Genomic DNA, 23,777 nt, shown 5'->3' with positions numbered 1-23,777 from the left:
GCAGGACCAGCATGGCTATAGGAGTTGTTTGTCCTCTTCATGTTCCATATCTCCACTGCTATTTTTCTCAGCTATGGTCACCTGAATTTTCTACTGGTACCCTTCCTAAAGCCATGTTTCTGACACTTCTTGTGATTCCCCCAAACCCTCCACTGCTGGCAGCTACAGATTGCCTTTCATTCTTCTAACTCTCCCAACACCTGATACTGAGACCACCATTCCCTACTACCTTCCCTCTCACATCCAGTTCCTCCCTCACTCTACCCATTATGACAGTTTCAAACCACTTCTAAGAGAGATTCAAGTATCCTCGCTTCAGTATCCTGCTTTGTTTAGCTTCATTGGGTCTGTGGATTGAATCAGGGTTATCATGTACTTTATGACTAATGTCCTCTCAAGTGTGTGCAAACACTGTGCATGCATTTTGGGTCTGGGTTACCTCATTGGGGAGGATGTTTTCTAGTTCCATCCATTTTCCTTGAAAATTTATAATGACCGAGTGTTTTAATAGCTGAATAGTGGACCACTATGTGAATGAACCACATTTTCTGAATCTATTTTTCCATTGAGGCCTATCTGGGTTTTTTCCAGTTTCTGGCTATTATGGATAAGGATGCTATAAAGATAGGAGAGCAAGTGTCTTTCTGATATGGTAGAGAAGTTTTGGTTATATGCCCAGGAGCAGTATATATACACGTCTATGAGTAGTACTATTTCCAGTTTTCTGAGAAAATGCCCGATTGATTTCCTGTGTGATTGTACAAGTGTGCAATCCCACCAGAAACGGAGGAGTGCTGCCCTTTCTCTATATCCTTACTACCATATGCTATCTCTTGAGCATTTCTTTTTCTCTTAGCCATTTTGATTGGTGTAAGATGATTTCTCAGGGTCATTTTCACTTGCATTTCCCTGATGACTATGGTTGTTGAACATTTCTTTAACTGCTTCTAAGACATTCAAGGCTCCTCCTTTGGGAATTCTCTATTTAGTTCTTTACCACATTTTAAAAATTTTGTTATTAGCTTTTCAAATTAAGGAATCTAATTTCTTGAATTACTTATTATTTAGAATATTAGACTTCCACTGAATGTAATATTAATGAAGATCTTTTCACAGTCTATCAGCTGCCACTTTGTCCTATTGATAATGTCCTTTGCCTTATGGAAGCATTTCAGGTTCAGTTATCAATGGTTTCATGATCCATCCAGGAAATTGTCTTCTCTGCCAATGGTTTCAAATCTATTTCCCACTTTCTCTTCTATTAGACTCTGTGTATCTTGGTATTATGTTAATGTTTTTGATGCACTTGGTCTTGGGTGTCTTCAGAGTGATAAATATTGATCTATTTGCATTCTTCTACAAGCATATATTCAGTAGGAGAGACATCATTTGTTGAAGATGCTTTCTTTTTTCCATTGTAAGGTTCGGCTTCTGTCAAAAATCAAGTGTCCATAAATGTACTTCAGGGAACTGATTTCATTCCAGCAATCAACTACTTTCATTTTATAGGAAACCATAAAGGTTTTATACCATTGCTCAGTATTACATTTTGAGGGCAAGGATGGTGATTTCTCCAGAAGTTCTTTTACTGTTCAGGTTCATTTATCTATCCTTGGTTTTTGTTTTTCCATATGAAGTTGAGAATTGCTCTTTGAAGGTCTGTAAATAATTGTGTGAGCATTTTCATAGGAATTACACTGTATCTGTAAATTCCTTTATGAAATTTGTAAAATTTATGGAACACTCTAAATTTCCAATGTTCACTAGGTTAATCAAATTCATCCATGAGGATGAAAGAGGTTTCCATCTTCTCACATCTTCTTCAATTTATTTCTCCAAGGACTTGAATTTGTTTTCATACATGTCGTTGATTTCCTTGTTCAGAGTTACACCAAAATAGTTTACATTATTTGTGATTATTATTGGTAAGGGTGTTTTTTCACTAATTTCTTTCTAATCCCATTTTTTAATAAATTAGGGAAATATCTCCCATATTAATGATCCCCCATACATACACCATGTTTTATGATAATACTTGACAGGTTTTCCTTGATGAAAGAAGTTCAGAAATACTATCTATACTAAGATTCCTCTTCTCAGGGAAGTTCAATTTATGTTATTTTGAAAAAAATTTACCTTGGACTCTAGAAGTTAATGAAAAACGCCTGATTTCTCTTTTGTTACAATAATGTCAGAAAGTAGTAATTGATAACCTTTCTTTAAAGGTCAAAATGATTAGATAATTTAAAAATATTTAAAACACTTCCACAAGAATGAGTGATCAGTAAAACTCTTAATAATAATAGTTATGAGTGTATTGATGGGGTAATTATTAACAACCAAGATTTACTACATCAAGAAGCATATAAGATTTACTTAGAATCATACCTCTATAAATCCTATGGGCCAGTTAATCATGTATTCAGATATCATCAGCTGTTCCCCCTTGGAAGCACTAGGAACAAATGCACCCACTTTCACCAATAGTGAAAGACCTGATGGAAAGTTCCAAACGTTGTTAATATCATACTCTGGATCAGCCTTCCTTTTCCAGTCCAGAACCACAGGGTCACCAACAGAGTTTTTGAATTGAATATTCTTCAGAAAAGGGTGAAGCTAAAAGATATGAGAAATCTTATGATGAAGTTGAAGTTATGGATTTATAATTTAATTATGAATAAGGAGTTATTTCCTGACAATAATGTATGATGTTAACACTGTTTTAATTAATTATCTATGGGATTGAACACAACAAAAGAAAGCTTAGGAGAAAATAAATATAATTTTTTTCTTAAATATCAGTTTGCATAGAATATGCCAGGCCAAGAAGAGCCAAATGATCAAAGATAATACAGCAAACAAGTCACAACTTTTTATCCCTTTTCAAAAGATTGAAACTACTTCATTTCTATCACTATTATCTAATAGAATACAATATAATTCCAAGAATCTATAAAATGCTACAAAAGAGCCTATTACTTTGCCATGGTTTAAAGAAATGATCTTATTACTCTTCCAAGTACTACCAAATGTTCAAGGACTATGGAGTGAACAGATCTCAACTTCTTTGAAAAACTAGGTATATCCTTATATTTCCTGACATTTTCACAGCCTCAATGCTTAAGATGAGGTTATTTGAGTTTGGTGGATAATCAGGAGTTGGCTGATTTAGAGTACATACTTATTCTAATGGCATACAGGAGTTTGTATATATTTTGTGTAAAATGAACTTGAAAACCTGGATTTTTTTTCCTTTTTTCTTTTTGTTCTGGTTTATTTGCTAGAATGGGAACATGCATTTCAAACAATCAAATGTTTTATAAACTTAGCAACATAGAATACAATGGCAGTTTTCAAACTAGAAAGCATAGCCTAACATGAATTGGTAGCCATGATTTATATGTATGTTGACTTCTCTGAAACCCAGAGGTACACAGTTGTCCTGTATGCTTCACTGACTTAGAGAGTGCTTATTGTTCCTATGAATACAAAGACACACAAAATTTCCCTAGATCCAATGGCCTAAAGCCCCAAAGTCGCCTGACACATGCCTCTCAAGACAGCTTAACCAGGGTAACTCCAGGAGACCCAGCAGCTTGGCACTTGGATTTGGATTGCAGATGCAGTCACATTGACAACTATGACTACCCATCACAACTAACTATATGTCATGCTGTGAAACAACAAATTATTCTTACTTATCTAAAGTGTGGTATCCTCTAAACAACATTTTCATTGCCTTTACCCTCTAATCACCTTTTCTTGGCAATTCCCATTCTACTTTCTAAATCTACTCTAGAATTTGGATCTACATTTCCTTTTTTATAGTTTTTGTATGCTTTTCAATGTAATTATTCAGTTCCATCCTGATTGCAGTTCCTCTTTTTAGACTAATCCATCTCACCACCCAACCCCCATCAACTTCTCTGAGATGGTGGAGCATCCCCTGGGTATTCCCAACTCTAAGACATGAAGATTCTTCAGGGATCGGCACATTAATGAAAATCTTGGTTTTTTTACTGAGAAATTATCAAGACAAATATCTCTGCTACTTCTTATTTTGTTTGCTTGGGGGTTTTGGGTTCTTTTTCAAGACAGGGTTTCTCTGTGTAGTCCTAGCTGTCCTGGAACTCACTCTGTACACAAGGCTGGCCTCGAACTCAGAAATCTGCCTACTTCTGCCTCCCAAGTGCTGGGATTACAGGCATGTGCCACCATGCCCAGCTATCTTGGCTATTTCTACAAAAAGAAAAATTAGTGTGTTGAACAGAATCTTCTACAGGCCATTCATCATTTACATAGACATTGAACTATATTGATATCTAAGCACTGAAATATGCACTATGTCTTATAGGTTATTGAATGGAAAAATAATATAGCTTTACTAGTTTGAGAGCTTTTAAAGCAACTGTGTCATGTTGGTGAATTTAAAATACAAAGAAAGGCACATTACCTGCCAGGGGGATAACAGAGTTCTATCATTTTTTGCCTGTGGTTGAACTTGTATTTGATCAAGATTCTTCTCATGGAGACTGTGGGCCACTGCATACACAGCATTGTACACATTGTACCTCTCTTCAGTCATGACCATTTCAAAAAGACTCCTTGGCAACAATCCCAAAGATGCATTGGACAGACATTTTTCGATGATTTTAGGTACAGAAGGCAATCTTGAGCAATTGAAAAAAATCATCCACAAGATAAGAAGAAAAGTATCTTCTGGGTACTTAACAGGATTGGCTTCCCACATAAATTTTGTGAAACCAACAATCTCCCCATGATGGAGTGAAAAAGTGAGAGCCCCATGGGATAAATGTAACACTGTATATGGATGAATACTTGGGCTAATCCAGTTTTTATTCATAACCCAGATTTTATTCATTGTGTACTTTCTATGGATATTTACTATTACAGTTAATAGTAAATTAATGGGTCCATAAATTACAATCACATCTGCTGATGACTCTAGAGTACGCATCTGATCATAGGTTAGCGAATGATATATTGATTCTCCCACAAACGATACTGTTTCCACAAAAGCTATGCAGGCTTTGTTCTTTTCCATCTCCATTCTAAAATCTGATGCAAACTGAGAACCTTTGTCGTCATCTGTGATGAGCAGTCCCACCCAGGTCCAGCTGAAATGAAGCATCAAAGAGGCAATACCACAGAACAGAGCTGTGTCTTTGGGGGCTACCTGGTACAGAGATGTAAACTGATTTGTGTCAATCTTTGCATGATCAAAAGGCCCAACAGTAAGCTGAAAGGAAATCAGTATTTTAAAAAGTAGAACAATAAATGCCATGTAAATAGTCTTAGTCTTAAAAACCCGGTTTAAGTTATAAAGTTGATACTCTGCTCAATAGTTCTTAATGTCACATCTCATCTCCTGAGTGTTTCCAGAAAAATTATTGAAAAGTATTAAAGTTTTAAATTGCCTTGTGTACTGTTCCCCCCTCCTTACTCTACATCAAAGTAAAAAATAACAGACTGTGTCCGTACTTCTCTTTGTATTTGCTCTTTAATGCCAATTAATCAAAATCTCTCCTTTTCATTTTGCAAACAGCTAATTCTGAGGGAAAAAATAGCTGGCTTCCCACCACTCACATCATGTGCACTTACCTGAGGAAATTTGTAAAGACCCAACAATGTCCCAATGATTTCAGATGATTTCGATGATATTCCAGTAAGTGTAGCAGCCGATTTCCACTTTTTTCTACAATTGTAATTAGGGATAAATATGCTCAAACCTGTGAGCCAATAGAATACACTCTTCAGAATGTTCCTTTCAGCATCTGGGAGATTATATATCTCAAGTCCCAGAGACGTGTTTGGTAAAACATGAGGGTTCAAGTTGATTTCATTGATGGCAAATAACATTGCCAAAACAAGTTGGTAGTTTTGTATATTCATCCTGCTTAGAAGTATCACAGCATTCATATTGGGAACTTATAACTATTATACCTATAACTTTAGAACAATGGCTTTTATATTCTGAAAGCTTGTGTTTGCTTAGAACACACAGTCCTTCAACAAATTCTTCATTTCAAATGATATACTGAAGAGCAAAACTTGTTAATTATATATCCAAGGGAGTTTGCTTTCTCTGACTTCCAGATGTGGAAATATAACATAATTCCATCGTAGAATAAAATATATTTCTTCACAAATTATCCACTCTTCTTATCTTCCAGTATGCCAAACTATGTAAAATAGTTTATTTTTCATGAAGTCACCAGATTCGTGTGATTTACTGTTATGATAGGGCTAGCTTTGTGCTTCCAGTCTATCTGTGGCAAGATTTGGCTTTTGAACAAACTGTTCATTTTTGGTTTACCCTGGAAAATAGATGGATGCAACGTTCTCTGTGTGGGCCAGAGATGAAATACCTTTTGCAAGATGGAATAGCTAGAAAGCGAATCATAGTGTGTAAACCCTCAGAGCCACTAGGTACCTCATTTGCATGGAAAACTATGTTTTGTGGTATGTGATCACATGTCTTATGTCCTTATGTGGAAAATATGGCAAATATCCAATTCAGGAATGTAGTAGGTTGTTAGCAGCTGCCTACAATATCTGGTGGGTGCCTGGGTACCAGGGTGCCAGGGTCTCAGATATATTCAAGCTTACTAGGTTTCTGGTTTTGTCTACTTTCTATACTATCCCAGATTCATTTCCTTAAGAAAACTGGGTGGTGGTGGCACACGCCAGTAATCCCATCACTCTGGGAGGCAGAGGCAGGCGGATTTCTGAGTTCAAGGCCAGCCTGGTCTACAGGGTGAGTTCCAGGAAAGCCAGGGAACTCTGTCTCAGGGAACAGAGAAACCCTGTCTCAAAAAAAAAAAAAAAAAAAAAAAAAAAAAAAAAAAAAAAAACAAATCCAAAAAAACAAAAAAAAAAAAAAGAAAGAAAGAAAGAAAGAAAGAAAGAAAGAAAGAAAGAAAGAAAGAAAGAAAGAAAGAAAGAAAGAAAGAAAGAAAACCAGGAAGAGGATCAAGATTGGTGGTAAGTTTCTATGCTGGGGCTCATTGTGTGATGTTTTGTCACTATTATTGGATTGCTGAATTCTAATCCTTCAGGGAGTAAAGTGCTAGCTTAGTTGTCACTTCTTGGTTTTGCTATTTCTGCAGACCATCACTGGCCTGATATTTTGTGACCATACATCCTTCCTCACTTTCCTTTTGGATGTAAGATATATCTGACTACCAATAGCTGGAAAGAAAGTGAATAGCAAAACTTCCAGGAGATATAGGGATATTTCAAAGCAGAAATCAAAGGTGGGAGTCTTGCTAGCAGGACACTGTGGTTTCTGGATGGACCTGAAGTTGAGCAAAGAAGTAGAGTTGACCACATCCAGGACATAGTAGCAGGTATTTCAGTGGAGAGTTTCAAAGCTTTCTGGTAATCTGCCCACCTAAAACTCCTATGCCTTAAAATATTGAAAAGCATCTGTCATTATCTATACCACTGGTGGGTGCATGAGTCTACTACATACAACCTTATTAAACATGCAGAAGCAGGCCTATCTGTAAATTCCAAATGAGTCTGTCTATATCTTGCTTCCAGACAACCCTGGATATACATTAATCCTATCTCAAATAAAATGAAAAAGTAGAAAAATTTCACTGTGAAGTCACAAATATTGTTAAAAAGTATCTAAGTTATCGTTTCTTGACGTTTTGGCTAAGTTAGATGCTCTCCACTAAATGATTCTAAAATACAGGAGAAAGAAAGGAGTCAACATAGTAGAACTTCACTGCTAAAGAGGACAGTCAGGTCTGAAGGTCAGAATAACATATGAACGTCTAGCCTCAAGTGATTCGGAGATTTCTGCTTTTCCCCACTGATGAGCACTCATGGAAGCCCACGTAAGCTCTGAAGCTGCAACATTGACAGGATATTTTCCCTGCCCAAAAACAACATCTAGTTTCACTTCTGGTTTCCATCCCAGAGCTGAACCTGTGCACCAGCTCTCTATTCCAAAATACTGCCAATAGAGAGTTAGTCTCCAAGTAGTGATGACAAACCTCTGAGCACAGATAAGACTAACAATCTGCTCTGAGTGACCTGACTAGAGCCCTCAGATCACAGGAACCAATGAGAAGTGTGAGATAGGATCCCTTGGGTTTCTGTCTGTGCCCAGAGTTGACCCTGGGCCACAGAGAGAACTCCTTCCAGAAAGAACTGATATCGAAGGAGTGCTGATACCCAGACTTGCAGAAGGGACAAGCCACAATCAGGGACAGGAATACCAACTAACACCAGAGATAACTAGATGGCAAGAGCCAAGGGCAAGAACACAAACAACAGAAACCAAGGCTACTTGTCATCAGCAGAACCCAGATCTCCCACCACAGCAAGCCCTGGATATGCCAAACATCTACTTTCTATATGCCAGAAAATCAAGGCTCTCATTTAAAATCAAATCTCATGATAATGATAGAGGACTGTAAGGACATAAATAACCCCCTTAAAGAAATACAGGAGAATACAGGAAAACAGGTAGAATGTGTTAAAGAGGAAACATGAAAATGCCTTAAAGAATTACAGGAAAACACAACCAAATAGGTTAAGGAACTGAACAAAACCATCCATGATTAAAAATGGAAATAGAAACAACAAAGGAAACAAAGGGAGACAACACTGAAGATAGAAAAACTAGGAAAGAGATCAGGACTCATAGATGCAAGCGTCACTAAGAGAATACAAAAAATAGAACAGAGAATCTAAGATGAAGAAGACACCATAGAAAATATTGACACAACAATCAAAGAAACCACAAAATGAAGAAAAGTTCCTAACTCAAAACATCCTGTGAATCCAAGACATAATGAGAAGACTAAACCTAAGGATAATAGGTATAGAATAGAACAAAGATTCCCGACAGAGAGAGCGATTAAATATCTTCAATAAAATTATAGAAGAAAACTTCCATAACCTCAAGAAAGAGATGCCCATAAGCCTACAGAACTCCAAACAGACTGAACCAGAACACAAATTCCTCCCATTACATAATAGACAAATCACAAAATGCACAAAACAAATAAAGAATATTAAAAGCAGTAAGTTTAAAAGGTTAGGTAACATATAAAGGCAGACCTATCAGGATTACACAAGACTTCTCAACAGAAACTATGAGAGCTAGAAGATCCTCAGCAGATATCATACAAACCCTAAGAGAAGACAAATGCCAGCCCAGGCTACTATCTTTCTACAAATTCAGCCCTGCAAAAGGTAACAGATGGAAAATTCCAAGAGGAGGAGGGAAACTACACCCTAGAAACAGAAGAAAGTAATCTTCTTTCAAGGAACCCCAAAGAAGATACCCAAAAGAAAAGAACATAATTTCATCTCTATCAACAAAAATAACAGGAAACAACAATCACTATTTCCTAACATCTCTTAATATCAATAGACTCAATTCCCCAATAAAAAGATATAGACTAACAGAATGGATATGTGAACAGGATACAGCATTTTGCTGCATACAGGAAGCGTACCTCACAGACATAAACAGAAACTACTTCAGGGTAAAGGGCTGGAAAACAATTTTCAAAGCAAATGGTCTCAGGAAAGAAGCTGGAGTAGCGATTCCAATACTGTATAAAATCTACTTACAACCAAAAGATTTCAAAAAAGATAAGGAAGGACACTTCATACTCATCAGATGAAAAATCTGCCAAGGAAAGCTCTCAATTCTGAACATCTGTGCTACAAATGCAAGGGCACCCACATTCATAATAGAAATTTTATTAAAGCTCAAAGCACACAGTGAATCTCACAATAATAGTGGGGCACTTTAATACTTCAATCTAATCAATGGTCAGATCATGGATACAGAAACTAAAGAGAGAGACACAGTGAAACTAACAGAAGTTATGAAACAAATGGATTTAACTGATAACTAGAGATGATTTAACCCTAAAGCAAAATAATAAACCTTCTTCTCACCATGGTACCTTCTCAAAAATCTACCATATAATTTGGACACAAAATAAACATCAACAGATCCAAGAATTTTGAGTTAATCCCATGTATTCTACCAGGCCACCACAGAATGAGGCTGATCTTCGATAACTACAAAAATGGGAAGACCATGTACACATGGAAGGTGAACATCTATCTCCTCAATGGTAACTTGGTCAGGGAAGAAATAAAGAAGCAAATGAAAGACTTTTAGAATTCAATGAAAATGAAAGACACAACATACCCAAACTTATGGGGCACAGTGAAAGCAGTGCTAAGAGGAAAACTCATAGCTCTGAGTGCCTCCAAAAAGTAGCTGGAGGGAGCATACACTAGCAGTTTAACAGCACACCTGAAAGCTCGCTTACAGAAATAAGTAAATACACCAAAGAGGAGTAGACAGCTGGAAATAATCAAACTCGAGGATGAAATCAACCAAGTAGAAACAAAAAGAACTATATAAAGAATCAGCAAAAGCAGTTGATGTTTCTTTATCAACAGGATAGTGGAAAGACTTAGCCAAACTATTTAGACAACACAGAGACAGTATCCAAATTAACAATGTCATAGATGAAAAGGGAGACATAGCAACAGAGATGGAGGAAATTTAAAGAAATTATCAGGTCCTAATACCATAGCCTGTACTCAACAAAACTGGAAGCCCCTTTCTCAGAGGAACCATAGCACCCTCACTTAAGTCCTCCTTCTTCTTGAGCTTCCTGTTATGGGTGAATTGTAAATTGTTTATTTTGAGCTTTTGGACTAGCATCTGCTTATTAGTGAGTGCATACCATGTGCATTCATTTGTGACTCGGTTACCTCACTCTGGATGACACTTTCCAGTTCCATCCATTTGCCTAAAAATTTCATGAAGTCATTGTTTTTAATAGCTGAATAGTATTCCATTGTGTATATATACCACAGTTTCTGTATCCATAATACTCTCAGGAGCAATAAGGGAGGTAATGTGTGGAGCAGAGTCTGAAGTAAAGGCCACACAGTGACTGCCCTACGTGGAGATTCATCCTATAAACAGTCACCAAACCCTGATAATATGACAAGAAGCATGTACCAAAAGGAGCATGCCATGGCTGTCTCCAGAGGGGCCCTGCCAGAGCCTTATAAATAGAGGCAGAAACTAGCAACCAACTATTGGACTGAGCTTGTGGTCCCCACGGAGGATATGGAGGGTGGTCCGGAGGACTGAAGGAGTATATAGTCCCCTGGAAAGAACAATGACTTCGGACACGCAGACACCCCAAGACTCCCAGGGACTGAACTCTCAACAAAGGGGTACACATGGTTCTAGCCAAAAATGTGTCAGAGGAAGGCCTTGTTAGGCATCAGTGACAGGAGTTGTCTTTGGTCATGTAAAGGCTCAATAGAGGCCGCAACAAAGGGAAACGAACAGGGGAAATGTTGGGGGGAAGTTGGGACTGTGTCCGGTAGAGGGGCATATACATGGAGGCAGGGGGTGGGAGGAGGTGTAGGGAATCTTTTGGAAGGGGGCCTTCGGGAGGGGGTAAATTGGGAAAGGTTTACCATTGGCAATGTAAATGAAGAAGATACTCAATAAAAAAAAAGAGAGAAAAATAAAAAAAAAATTAAAAAAAATCACAGGGCCAGAAGATTTGAGGGTAGATTTCTATCAGAATTAAAGATTTCCTAATACCAAAGTTTCTGTAAGGCAAAGGACACCATCAAATGGACAAATCGGCAACCAACAAATTGGGAAAAGATCTTCACCAATCCTACATCAGATAGAGGGCTAATATCCAATATATATAAAGAACTCAAGAAGTTAGACTCCAGAAAACCGAACAACCTTATTAAAAAATGGGGTACAGAGTTAAACAAAGAATTCTCACCTGAAGAACTTCGGATGGCGGAGAAGCATCTTAAAAATGCTCAACTTCATTAGTCATTACGGAAATGTAAATCAAAACAACCTTAAGATTTCATCTTACACCAGTCAGAATGGCTAAGATTAAAAATTCAGGAGACAGCAGGTGTTGGAGAGGGTGTGGAGAAAGAGGAACACTCCTCCACTGCTGGTGGGGTTGCAAATTGGTACAACCACTCTGGAAAGCAGTCTGGCGGTTCCTCTGAAAACTGGGCACCTCACTTCCAGAAGATCCTGCTATACCACTCCTGGGCATATCCCCAGAGAATTCCCCACCATGTAATAAGGATACATGCTCTACTATGTTCATAGCAGCCCTATTTATAATTGCCACATGCTGGAAAGAACCCAGGTATCCCTCAACAGAAGAGTGGATGCAAAAAATGTGGTATATCTACACAATGGAGTACTATTCAGCCATTAGAAACAATGAATTCATGAAATTCTTAGGCAAATGGATGGAGCTAGAGAACATCATACTAAGTGCTGTAAAAATATTCAATAGAATTCTAGCAAAATGAATCCAAAACACATCAAAATGATTAGTCACCATGATCAATTGTGTTTCATCTCAGGGTTGCAGAGATGTTTCAATACATGGAAATCCATCAACTTAATCCATTATATAAAAGGTGACTCAAAAGGTGAATCATGGTATGCAATCACTAATAAGTGGTTATTAATCTAGAAAACTGGAATACCCAAAACATAATCCACACATCAAATGAGGTACAAGAAGAAAGGAGGAGTGGCCCCTTGTTCTGGAAAGAGTCAGTGAAATAGTATTTGCCAAAACCAGAACGGGGAAGTGGGAAGGGGTGGGTGGGAGGACAGGTGAAGAGAAGGGGGCTTACGAGACTTTCGGGGAGTGGGGGGGATAGGAAAGGGGAAATCACTTGAAATGTAAATAAATTATATCGAATAAAAAAATTTAAAAAAAGATGTCCTAATACCAATAATCTCAAACTCTTTCACAAAACAAAAACAGAAGGAACACTACCCAATACATTTTACAAAGCCTCATTTATGCTTTGTAAAGCCTCATTTATGCTAAACCACACAAAGACCCAACAAAGAAAGAGAACTTCAGAACAGTTAGCAATTTCCCTTATGAATATTGCTGTAAAAATATTCAATAGAATTCTAGCAAAATGAATCCAAAACACATCAAAATGATTAGTCACCATCATCAATTGTGTTTCATCTCAGGGTTGCAGAGATGTTTCAATACATGGAAATCCATCAACTTAATCCATTATATAAACAATGTCAAACAAAAAAAAAAAACCCTACATGATCTTCTCATTCGATCCTGAAAAACTTTTGAGAAAATAAAACACCCCTTCATGATAAAGGTGCCATTTGGTCAGTCTGGCTAAGGGTTTATCTATCTTGTTGATTTTCTCAAAGAACCAGCTCCTGGTTTTGTTGATTTTTTGTATGCTTCTCATTGTTTCTACTTGATTGATTTCGGCCCTGAGTTTGATGATTTCCTGCCTTCTACTCCTCCTGGTCGAAATAGCTTCTTTTTGTTCTAGGGCTTTCAGGGGTGTCATTAAGCTGGTAATGTATGCTCTCTCCATTTTCTCTTTGGAGGCACTCAGGGCTATGAGTTTTCCTCTTAGCACTGCTTTCATTGTGTCCCATAGATTTGGGTATGTTGTGTTTTCATTTTCATTGTGTTCTAAAAAGTCTTTAATTTCTTTCTTTATTTCTTCCTTGACCAAGGTATCATTGAGTAGAGTATTGTTCAGTTTCCACGTGTATGTGGGTTTTCTGTTGTTTCTGTTGCTATTGAAGACCACTTTTACTCCATAGTGATCAGATAGGAGGCATGGGATTAGTTCGATCTTCTTATATTTGTTGAGGTCTGTCTTGTGACCAATTATATGGTCGATTTTGGAGAAGGTACCATGAGGTGCTGAGAAAAAGGTATATTCTTTTGTTTTAGGATAGAATGTTCTATATATATCTGTTAAATCTAATTGGTCCAAAGCTTCAATTAGTTTCATTGTGTCCCTGTTTAGTTTCTGTTTTCCTGATCTGTCCATTGAGGAAAGTGCACTGTTGAAGTCACCCACAATTATTGTGTTAGGTGCAATGTGTGCTTTTAGTTTTAATAAAGTTTCTTTTACGAAAGAGGGTGCCCTTGCATTTGGGGCATAGATGTTCAGGATTGACAGTTCTTCTTTATGTATTTTTCCTTTGACCAGCAAGAAGTGTCCCTCAGGGTCTCTTTTGATGACTTTGGTTTGAAAGTCAATTTTATCTGATATTAAAATGGCCACTCCAGCTTGTTTCCTGAGACCATTTGCTTGTAAAATTGTCTTCCAACCTTTTTCTCTAAGATAGTGATTGTCTTCGACCCTGAGGTGTGTTTCCTGTAAGCAGCAAAATGTAGGGTCCTGTTTACGTATCCAGTCAGTTAGTCTGTGTCTTTTTATTGGGGCATTAAGTCCATTGATGTTAAGAGATATTAAGGAATAGTGATTGTTACTTCCTATCATTTTTGACGTTATGTTTTAAATTTGAATGCTTAACTTTTTTGGGTTTGATGAAAGGTTACTATCTTGCTTTTTCCAGGGTGAAGTTTCCCTCCTTGTATTGGTGTTGTCCTCCTATTATCCTTTTTAGGGCTGGGTTTGTGGCTAGATATTGTGTAAACTTGGTTTTGTCATGAAATATCTTAGTTTCTCCATCTATGGTTATTGAGAGTTTTGCTGGATATAGTAGTTTTGGTTGGCATTTGTGTTCTCTTAGAGTCTGCATGAGATCTGCCCAGGACCTTCTAGCCTTCATAGTCTCAGGTGAAAAGTCTGCTGTGATTCTGATAGGTCTTCCTTTATATGTTACTTGGCCTTTATCTCCTACTGCCTTTAGTATTCTTTCTTTGTTTAGAACATTTGGTGTTTTGATTATTATGTGACAGGAAGTATTTCTGTTATGGTCCAGTCTGTTTGGAGTTCTGTAGGCTTCTTGTATATTCATGGGCATCTCTCTCTTTAGGTTAGGGAAGTTTTCTTCCATAATTTTATTGAAGATATTTGCTGGCCCTTTAAGTTGTAAATCTTCACTCTCATCTATGCCTATAATCCTTACGTTTGGTCTTCTCATTGTGTCCTGGATTTCCTGGATATTTTGGGTTACAAGCTTTTTGCATTTTGCATTTTCTTTAACTGTTGAGTCCGTGGTTTCTATGGAATCTTCAGCATCTGAGATTATTTCTTCTATCTCTTGTATTCTGTTGTTGATATTTGCATCTCTGTCCCCTGATTTCTTCCCAAGGTTTTCTATCTCCAAAGTTGTCTCCCTTTGAGTTTTCTTAGTTGTTTCTACTTCTGATTTTAGATCCTGGATGGTTTTGCTTAGCTCCTTCACTTGCTTGTTTGTGCTTTCCTGTAATTCTTTAAGAGATTTTTGTGTTTCCTCTTTCATGACCTCAGCCTGTTGACCAAAGTTCTCCTGTATTTCTTTAAGAGATTTTTGTGTTTCCTCTTTCATGACCTCAGCCTGTTGACCAAAGTTCTCCTGTATTTCTTTAAGTGTTTTTTGCATTTCCTCCTTGTTGGCTTTTGTATTCTCCTGGATTTCTTTCAATGATTTTTGTGTATCCCTTGCAAGGGCTTCTAACTTTTGATCCATTTTCTCCTGAATTTCTTTAAGTATGTCCTTCCTGTGTTCCTGTACCAGCATCATGACCAGTGATTTTAAATCCAAATCTTGTTTTACTGGTGTGATGGGGTATCCAGGACATGCTTGTAGAGGAGAATTGGGTTTAGATGCCACCATATTGCCTTGATTTCTGTTAGTGACGTTCCTGCGTTTGCCTTTTGCCATCTAGTTCTCACTAGTGTTAGTTTGTCGTGTCAGTGCTGGACTCACCAGTGCAAGCTGCCCCTTCCCCGTTGGCCTCTGGTGCACAGCTTACCCCCTGCACTGCCTGTAGACAGGGTGCTGCTGCCCAGGCTGTTCAGATCCCAAAGCAGGCACCCGAAGGCTCCCGCTGGGGCCGGCTGGATTCACTGGAGCACACTGACCTCTCCCAGCTGGCCGCCCGGAAGCCCAGCTAGCCTCTTGCAGGACCTGGAGATGTCGTGCGGCCGCCCAGGCTGATCTGGCTCTGGAATCAGAGAGAGTTGAGCTGAGGGCTTCCGCCTGAGTCCTTTCCCCAGATTGTGTCTGTGGACCAGATGGAGCCCGTGTGCACCCCCAGGGAGTGCCGACGGTGTATGCTGCTGTGACCTCCCCTGTGTTCCGCTCACTCCACTGGGCAGCCGATCCCCCAACTGGGCTGGCGCACACAAGGTTAGCCTGGCTGCCCAGTCCCTGAGTCCAGGCAAAAGCCTGGGAGGCCAAGGTCCGAGCAAAGGTCCCCTAGGTCTATGACTGTTAATTGGGTCCGCCAGGTGACTAGGATGGCGGGCGTGTGCGCCCGCGCTCCCTGAAAGCGCCAGGAGAGTCTGCTGTGCTAACAACCTCCTGGGTGGGTTGACTCACAGATGGCCCACCAAGCCGCCCAGTTCTTGGGGTCAGTCTTGTGCCTTTTGGGGCCTAGACCCCCGCTTTGTTAGCCTCAGGCTATGCCTGTTACAGGTCTGCCCGCCAGAGCTCTCTGTCGTCCTACAGGCAAAATGGCGGTGCGCGCGCAGGCCTGGGCAAAAACCTCCAGGCTGGGTTGGCACCCCGATGGCCCCCCGACCAGCCCAGGGCCTGGGTGCAGGCCAACGCCAGTCGGGCTCAGACCACCGCAGTGTTGGCCTCAGATTATGTTTGTGTACCTCAGTCTGTCCGATCTCTGGAGTCCGAAACCAAGATGGATGAACATCTCCTGACTGGTGGGAGGCAGAGTTCTGAAGTGGCTTCCGTGCAGGCTAAATCAGAATTCTTAAGAGAGACTCTAAAATCCATGTGGGACAAGGCAGATTTCATATAGACTCCAAGAGACCACAGATATCCATGGATAGTATTTTACCCAGTGAAACCTTCACTAACAATAGATGAAGAAAACGAGATAGTCCATGAGAAAGACAAAGTACACAATGGACTTGTAGAAAAATTCAAACTAAAGGAAGTCAAATGTAGCCCTGAAAATTTAGACAATAAATAATCTCATACCAACATTACAAAAGAAGCAAAGCAAACATACACTCCACCACTACCACCAACATCAATACCTAAAATAAACTAACAAGGGTTAATAATCATTAATCATTGTCTCTCATTAACAATGGAAATAATTCTCTGAAAAACAACACAACCAAATAAAATGACTACAAAATCAAGATGTTACTATGTTATTTTTATAATACAAAACTCCTCAACATCAAAGATAAAAAAAAATTATCTCAGAATAAAAGCCTGGAAGGAGTTTCCCAACCAATATCCACGAAGATCAGTAAGGTACCATTTAACAAGATAGACTTCCAGCTAAAATTGCCAAAAGGAGATGGGGAAGTGGACTTCATACCTACCAAGGAAACATCTATCAATATTATACTTCAATTCTCAACAACTATGCCTCAAATTCAAGGGCACCAATATTTGAAAAGAAACATTACTAAAGCTCAAATCCCATCATCCTTCAAACCCTTGTAGTGCAAGATTTCAATATTCCACTCTCACCAATAGTCTGGACATACCAGACAAAAACTAAACATAGAAATTTTAGATGTAATAGACAATATGAACCAAATGGACATAGCAGATAACTAAAAAGTATTTCACCCAAACACAAAAGAAAATACTTTCTTCTGAGCACCTCCTCTAATACTCTTAGAAAATGACCACATATTTATTCACAAAGTATGTTTAAACTCATAAAAAACATTGAAATAAACCTTTATATTTGATCAGGCAAATACTAATTAACAGGCTATCAACAATGACATCATTTGTAAGCTATCATGAATGACAGAACAACAAATAGCATAGTAACTCATGGAAACTGAAGGTATCTCTTCAGAATGACTACTGGATCAAGGTATAAATAAAGGAAGAAATTCAAAACTTCGTTGCCATTCAATGAAAATGAATACAGATCATACTCAAAGTTGTGGGACTCAATGAAGTTGTGCTAAGAGGAAATGTTAAAGCAGTATGTACTTTCATAAAGTAATTGGAGAGATCTTCTACATTCAACTTAATAGCACACCAGAATATTCTACAATAAAAAGAAGCAAACACATGCAAGATAAGTGCATGGTAGGAAATAGTCAAACACATGGCTGAAATTATTAAAACTGAAACAGAAAGAACAAAACAATCAGTTAAACAAGAGTTGATTCTCTAAAACAAAACAAGATGAAAAATTGTTTATCCAAACTGCCTAAAAGACACGAAAGCTGTACCCAAATTAACAAATTCAGAAAGAAAAAGAGGCAAACAACCAAAGATAACAAAGAAATTCAAATAATCATTAGTTCCTCCTTTAAAGACCCTTCTTCCAAACAATTGGTAAAAGAAAGGGACAGTTTTCTTCATAAATACTACTTACCACAGTTAAATGAAAATCAGATAAGCAGTATAAATTGACCTGTAGCCCCAAAGGATATAGAAGAAGTCAGTAAAATCATTCAATTAAAGCAAAGCAACAACAAAAACAAAAACTGAAGGTCAGATGGTTTTAGAGGAGAATTCAACAAGAGTCTCAAAGAAAGACTAATGCTAATCTTCCTAGAAATATATTCAAAAGGAACATTGCCCAATTCCTTTTATGATGCCACTGACACCCTAATGACCAAACACCACAGAGTATAAGAAAGCCTGTTGTAGAAAAATTTCTACTGAAAGTAGGTGAAACTACTGAATAAAGGACTTGCAAAGAACTGAAAGGGCATTGACAACATCATCTACTATGATCAACCGGGTTTCATCTCTGAGATGAGGCAATGGTTAAATATATACAAATCTTTCAATGTAATCCACAGTATGAAAAACCTGAAAAAAAGTGCATGATCATGTCATTAAATGCTGAAACAGCATTTGAAAATCTGGAGAAACCTTTAAAGATAAATAGTTTTCTACTGATCTGTGGTATAAGGGACATACACTTAAGAAAGCCAGTTTATACCAAGCCTAAATCCAAGAAAGCAATTCTTCAAACATCAGGAACAAGACAAAGCTGTCCACTATCTCCAGAACTATTTAATATAGTACTTGAAGTTGTAGATTGAACAATAAAACAGAAAAGCAGTTTATGGGAATTCAAATTGAAAAGGAAGCTATCAAAATACCACTATTCACAGATGATATGATAATATAAATAAGTGAGTCCAAAGTCGCATATACTAAACTAACTAAAAATTATCAATAACCATCCTATATGGAATCAATAAAAAGACCAAGGACGAAATTGCTACTGAACCACCCTTTACAACAGCCCCAAATTATATAAAAAAATCTTGTGGTAGCAAACACCAAGCAAGTTAAAAAACATGTATAATAAAAATGTTCAGTCATTGAAAATAAATTGAAGATGTCAGAAGACAGAAAGATCTCAAGAGCTGATGTAATAGTAGGATCAACATAATGAAAATGGCCTTCCAATAAAAAGAAATCTCCTGTTTCAACTTAATCATTATCAAAATTACAACAGAATACTTTTCAAAACTTAAAAGAATATGTAACTTCATACGTAGAAATAAAATCCCACTGTAGATAAAACAATTATGTACAATAAAGAAAATCCCAAGGTATTACTTTCCCTGATTTCAAACTGTGCTACAGAGCAATAGTAATAAAACCATCATTGTTTTAGCTTAAAACAAACAGGTGTATTAATAGAATTAAACAAAAAACCCTTATTGGAATCCATACACCTATGGACACTTGATCTCAGATAAAAATCCAAAAATTATACAATTGTAAATAAGAAAGTATTTTCCATGAATTGTTGTGGTCTCACTAGATGCCAATGATTATAGAATGCAATTAGATGCACATCTAGCTTTTTGCACAAACCTAAATTCCAAATAGATCAAAGATATTAACATTAGACCAGAAATACTGAATCTAATCCTAGAGAAATTAGGGCAAACCGTTGCACGCATTGAAGAGGAAAGACTTTCTGAACAGAACAACAATCATGCAGTTACTGTACATTATCACAGCTAATAAAATGATAATAAAAAAGATTTGGTAAGGCCATGGAAAGACCAGTTGTTCAAAACAGCAGTCTTCAGAATGCAGAAAGATTTTCACCAATTCCACTTCTTGCAGATAGCTTTTATCCAAAATATTTAGAGTACTCAAGAGACTAGAAAACAACAAATCAAATATTTCAATTAAAATGCAGTACTTATCTAAACAGAATTTTCAACAGAAAAATCTTAAGTGTCTGGGAAACATTTAAATAAATGTTCAAAATTCAACAGAAAAATGTAAATCAAAATGATTCCGTGATTTCATCTTACACATGTCTGCTTGGCTAAGATCAGAAACAAAAGTGACAGTTGACGCTGGTGAGGACCTCAAGGAAAGGGTCTGCTTGCTCCTACATTCATGGCAAACTTCTACAGTGACCTTGTCCATCAGCAACTCAATAGCCAGCCATACCACTGCTGAGTTTACATCAAAATATTCTACAGTTGTGCCCAAGGACATTTGCTCAACCATGTTCTTTGCAACTTACTGCATAACAGCCAGAAACCAGAAGCAATCTAGATATCCCTCAGTCAAAGAATAGACAAAAATGTGTTAAGTTTACATACTGCCATAGTACACAACTCTTTAATAGGGCATCATGGAATTTGGAACTAGAAAAATTTCTCCGGAGCAAGCTTACCTAGACCCAGGAAGATGAACATGGCATGTTCTCACTGACAAGTGGATTAGCTCTGAGGTACAGGTTTGGAGAGAGCAAGTAAGAAATAGGGCTTAAGGGACAATGCAAGAATATTCACAATGTAACAAATATTAGTGTCATGTGTGTATAAAGCACTTGTTCTTTGCCAGGCGGTGGTTGCACACACATGTAATCCCAGCACTCTGGGAGGCAGACGCAGGCGGATTTCTGAGTTCGACACCAGCCTGGTCTACTGAGTGAGGTGCAGGACAGCCAGGGTTATACAGAGAAATCCTGTCTCCAAAAATCCAAGTAAAATAAAATAAAATAAAATAAAAAATGAAAAAAAATAACTTGTTCTTTTGTTTATTACCATATACTTTCACTTCCATAGTACTACTGTCATGTTATTTTGTTAATTTAAATCACCTTACATCAAAAATTCTACGGTTAAATGATTAGGATGTTCTGGGTGGTTTGATATCCACCAAATATCCTTGTAACTGAAGGCATCACTAGCAATATTTTTGCTGAAAAAAGTTATAGTTTTATAAACACCAGTATGTAAAATGGATCAAACATGCAGACTTCATTTTATTGGGAAACACTTCAGCTTGGGGTTTTCATGCTTGCCTGCTGTTTATGATTCCAAAATATTTTTTGATTAAAAAAATACCTTCCATTAAACTATTGCAAAATGGATTAATAATAAAAAATCAGAAAATGAGTTCAATTACACACGCGTAAATTGAAACTCCAGTGTTAAGGTTCATAATTCTAGCCACTCTAAAGCACATGATCATTGTGTTCATTGTGACCATGACACTTGCACTTGTGCACATAGAAACGGAAAAGGAAGAATATCAGAAAGATCCTTTTTTCAAAATGACTGTGCACCGCATCAATCTATTATAAAAGATTTAATCAGAAGCATGAATGAAATTTAAAAGATCTTACTCTATATTTACTTTATATGAATACTTTATATTCAGATACCCTTTCTTGTAGAAAAGTAGATATTTTTAAATTAAATTAAATAAGGCGAATATAAATATATTTAATATATTTATACTTTTATATATAAATATATTTATCATACATGAAAAAAGAAATCACTTCCTAAATTCTGTTGTCTTATTTCATATATTGTTAAATCATCTGACAAGTCATTTTCCACTTGTTAGTATTTGATGAGCTGTTCTAGCAAATGTGCTTTTGCAGTGAGATTGCTCCAACTACACTCTCTGGATAGACATGGGGCATAGTGCAAAGTGTTTTCTGACGTGGTGTAACTGCACAACAGTGTAAAAGATTTATCAAGTGCATCCATGGTTCTTGCAAAGTTAAAAAAGATATATACCTGGGTCATTTAGAGAGCCACATGAAATATTTCAGCTAGTTGTGAACTTTTGGATTACTCTGATCATCTTTAATATTAAAATTTATTTCAAAATATGAAAAGATGTCTTCTTCACCTAATGATGTTTTATTTCTGAATCATTTCCCTTCTACACTGCCTTGACCTAACAATTTATCACCATACCAATTTGCTAGCAAAGTTTTAGCAATGTTTCTACTTAGACTAAATCCACTTAGACATTCAGCAATTTTCCAGCAACTAACCAGAAGCAGGACATTCATTGCACAGTTTTCCTTCCCCAGGTTGAATTCAGAGTTGAGTGTGTACTTTGTTTCTCTATTTCAGCTCTTTAGTTTATATATACCCTGATAGAAATTTAAGCATGCTACTATATACACTTTATTTCCTTGAAAAATTATTGTACATTGCTATTTATGTCTGAGATTACCAAGGAAGTTGAAGCAAACTTTGTCTAGATCTGCTGTTCCTGCAGATTTTAAACTGTCTAGGAAAGGGCCTTCGGTGACAAAATCTCAGAATATTACTGTATGAATAAATTCATGAAATCAAGTATTGCATAGTGGAAATTTATAAATTAAATAGGTTGTAATGGATAAAAATCTGAAATCATATGAATTAAAAAATATTAGCTTTCAATACTCTGCAAAATGTTAAGGATAGAAAATAAAAGTAAAGAGATAAATTTCTAATTCTGCCATCACTGCATTCAAATCTGTGTCAGCTGACACAAGCAACACTGATCACTCTAGAACCTGAGGAGGTATTACAATGTCACAGATTTCAATGGTATTACCTGCTCTAATACAATCACAAATGAAACTCCCCAATTCTCTGAATTGTTGTGTCAGGCTACTGCCAATATCCCTTGTAGGACATGACTGGCATGATATGTCTTCACAGTCTGAGGAATTACAGACAGCATGGTGAAAGGTGATCAAACTGCAATGACCAAATATGAAACACAAAACTCTGTAATGACATATTTCTCTTCTCACTTGAGAGGACATAAGGAGTCACCAAGGAAAGAAAATTAAACAGAGGATCTTGGAAGGGAATATATGAAGGAAACCTCATGAGATGAAATTTTTGGAATAAGGTTCAAATCCACACTTAAAGTAGGACAAATGAATATTTAAAAATGAGTTGATACAAATCACTTACCATAAATCATTAGATGTGCCCAAAGGTAATGTTTTCCAATCTATTTTTAAACTTGAAGCAGAGTCACTTAAGAGAGGAAAAAATCCACCAATGACCACAGACCCATCGTGGTGCAGTACATGTTCTGATTCTGTTAGGCCGGAAGGGGCTGCAATGATCCAGATGGGTGTTCGCATCTGTAAAAACCAGAAGATAAAAAGCCAAGGGAGGAGCATATTAAGAGATGTTTCTGCCAAGATCTAAGTCGTGGGATGGTACAACCTATGGGGTCTTACATATATATATTCAGTGCTCATATGTGTTTGCATGTCCGTGCCTGTGAGTGTGTGAGTGTGTTTGCACTGTTTTTGTTGACATGATGACAGAATATTTCACTCTAATCAGCCAGAGATATGTGCAAGGATCCTTCCATTCACCCTGTGAGAGTTCTATGGCACTTTATCCTTCAGGATATTCATATGAGTCACCTCACTCAGTGACAAACAGGTTACAGCATCAAGGATATACTTTCATTTCCACTAGGAATAACAATAATTATTCCAAGACTGAAACACCCCAGTGTTGCTTTCTGCCTCTGTGTTTAT

At 37.3% G+C, this 23,777-nt stretch overlaps 1 pseudogene; it reads right to left on the bottom strand.

Annotated features, from left to right (window-relative positions):
* LOC127671116 (vomeronasal type-2 receptor 116-like) overlaps positions 1–23,408 on the bottom strand; it is a 42,467-nt pseudogene extending 19,059 nt beyond the window's left edge.
* Positions 23,409–23,777: the final 369 nt, after the last annotated feature.

The sequence above is a fragment of the Apodemus sylvaticus genome, chromosome 20, assembly GCF_947179515.1.
Source record: "Apodemus sylvaticus chromosome 20, mApoSyl1.1, whole genome shotgun sequence".
Taxonomy (NCBI): Eukaryota; Metazoa; Chordata; class Mammalia; order Rodentia; family Muridae; genus Apodemus; species Apodemus sylvaticus.
This window is presented reverse-complemented; position numbering and strand designations above follow the sequence as displayed.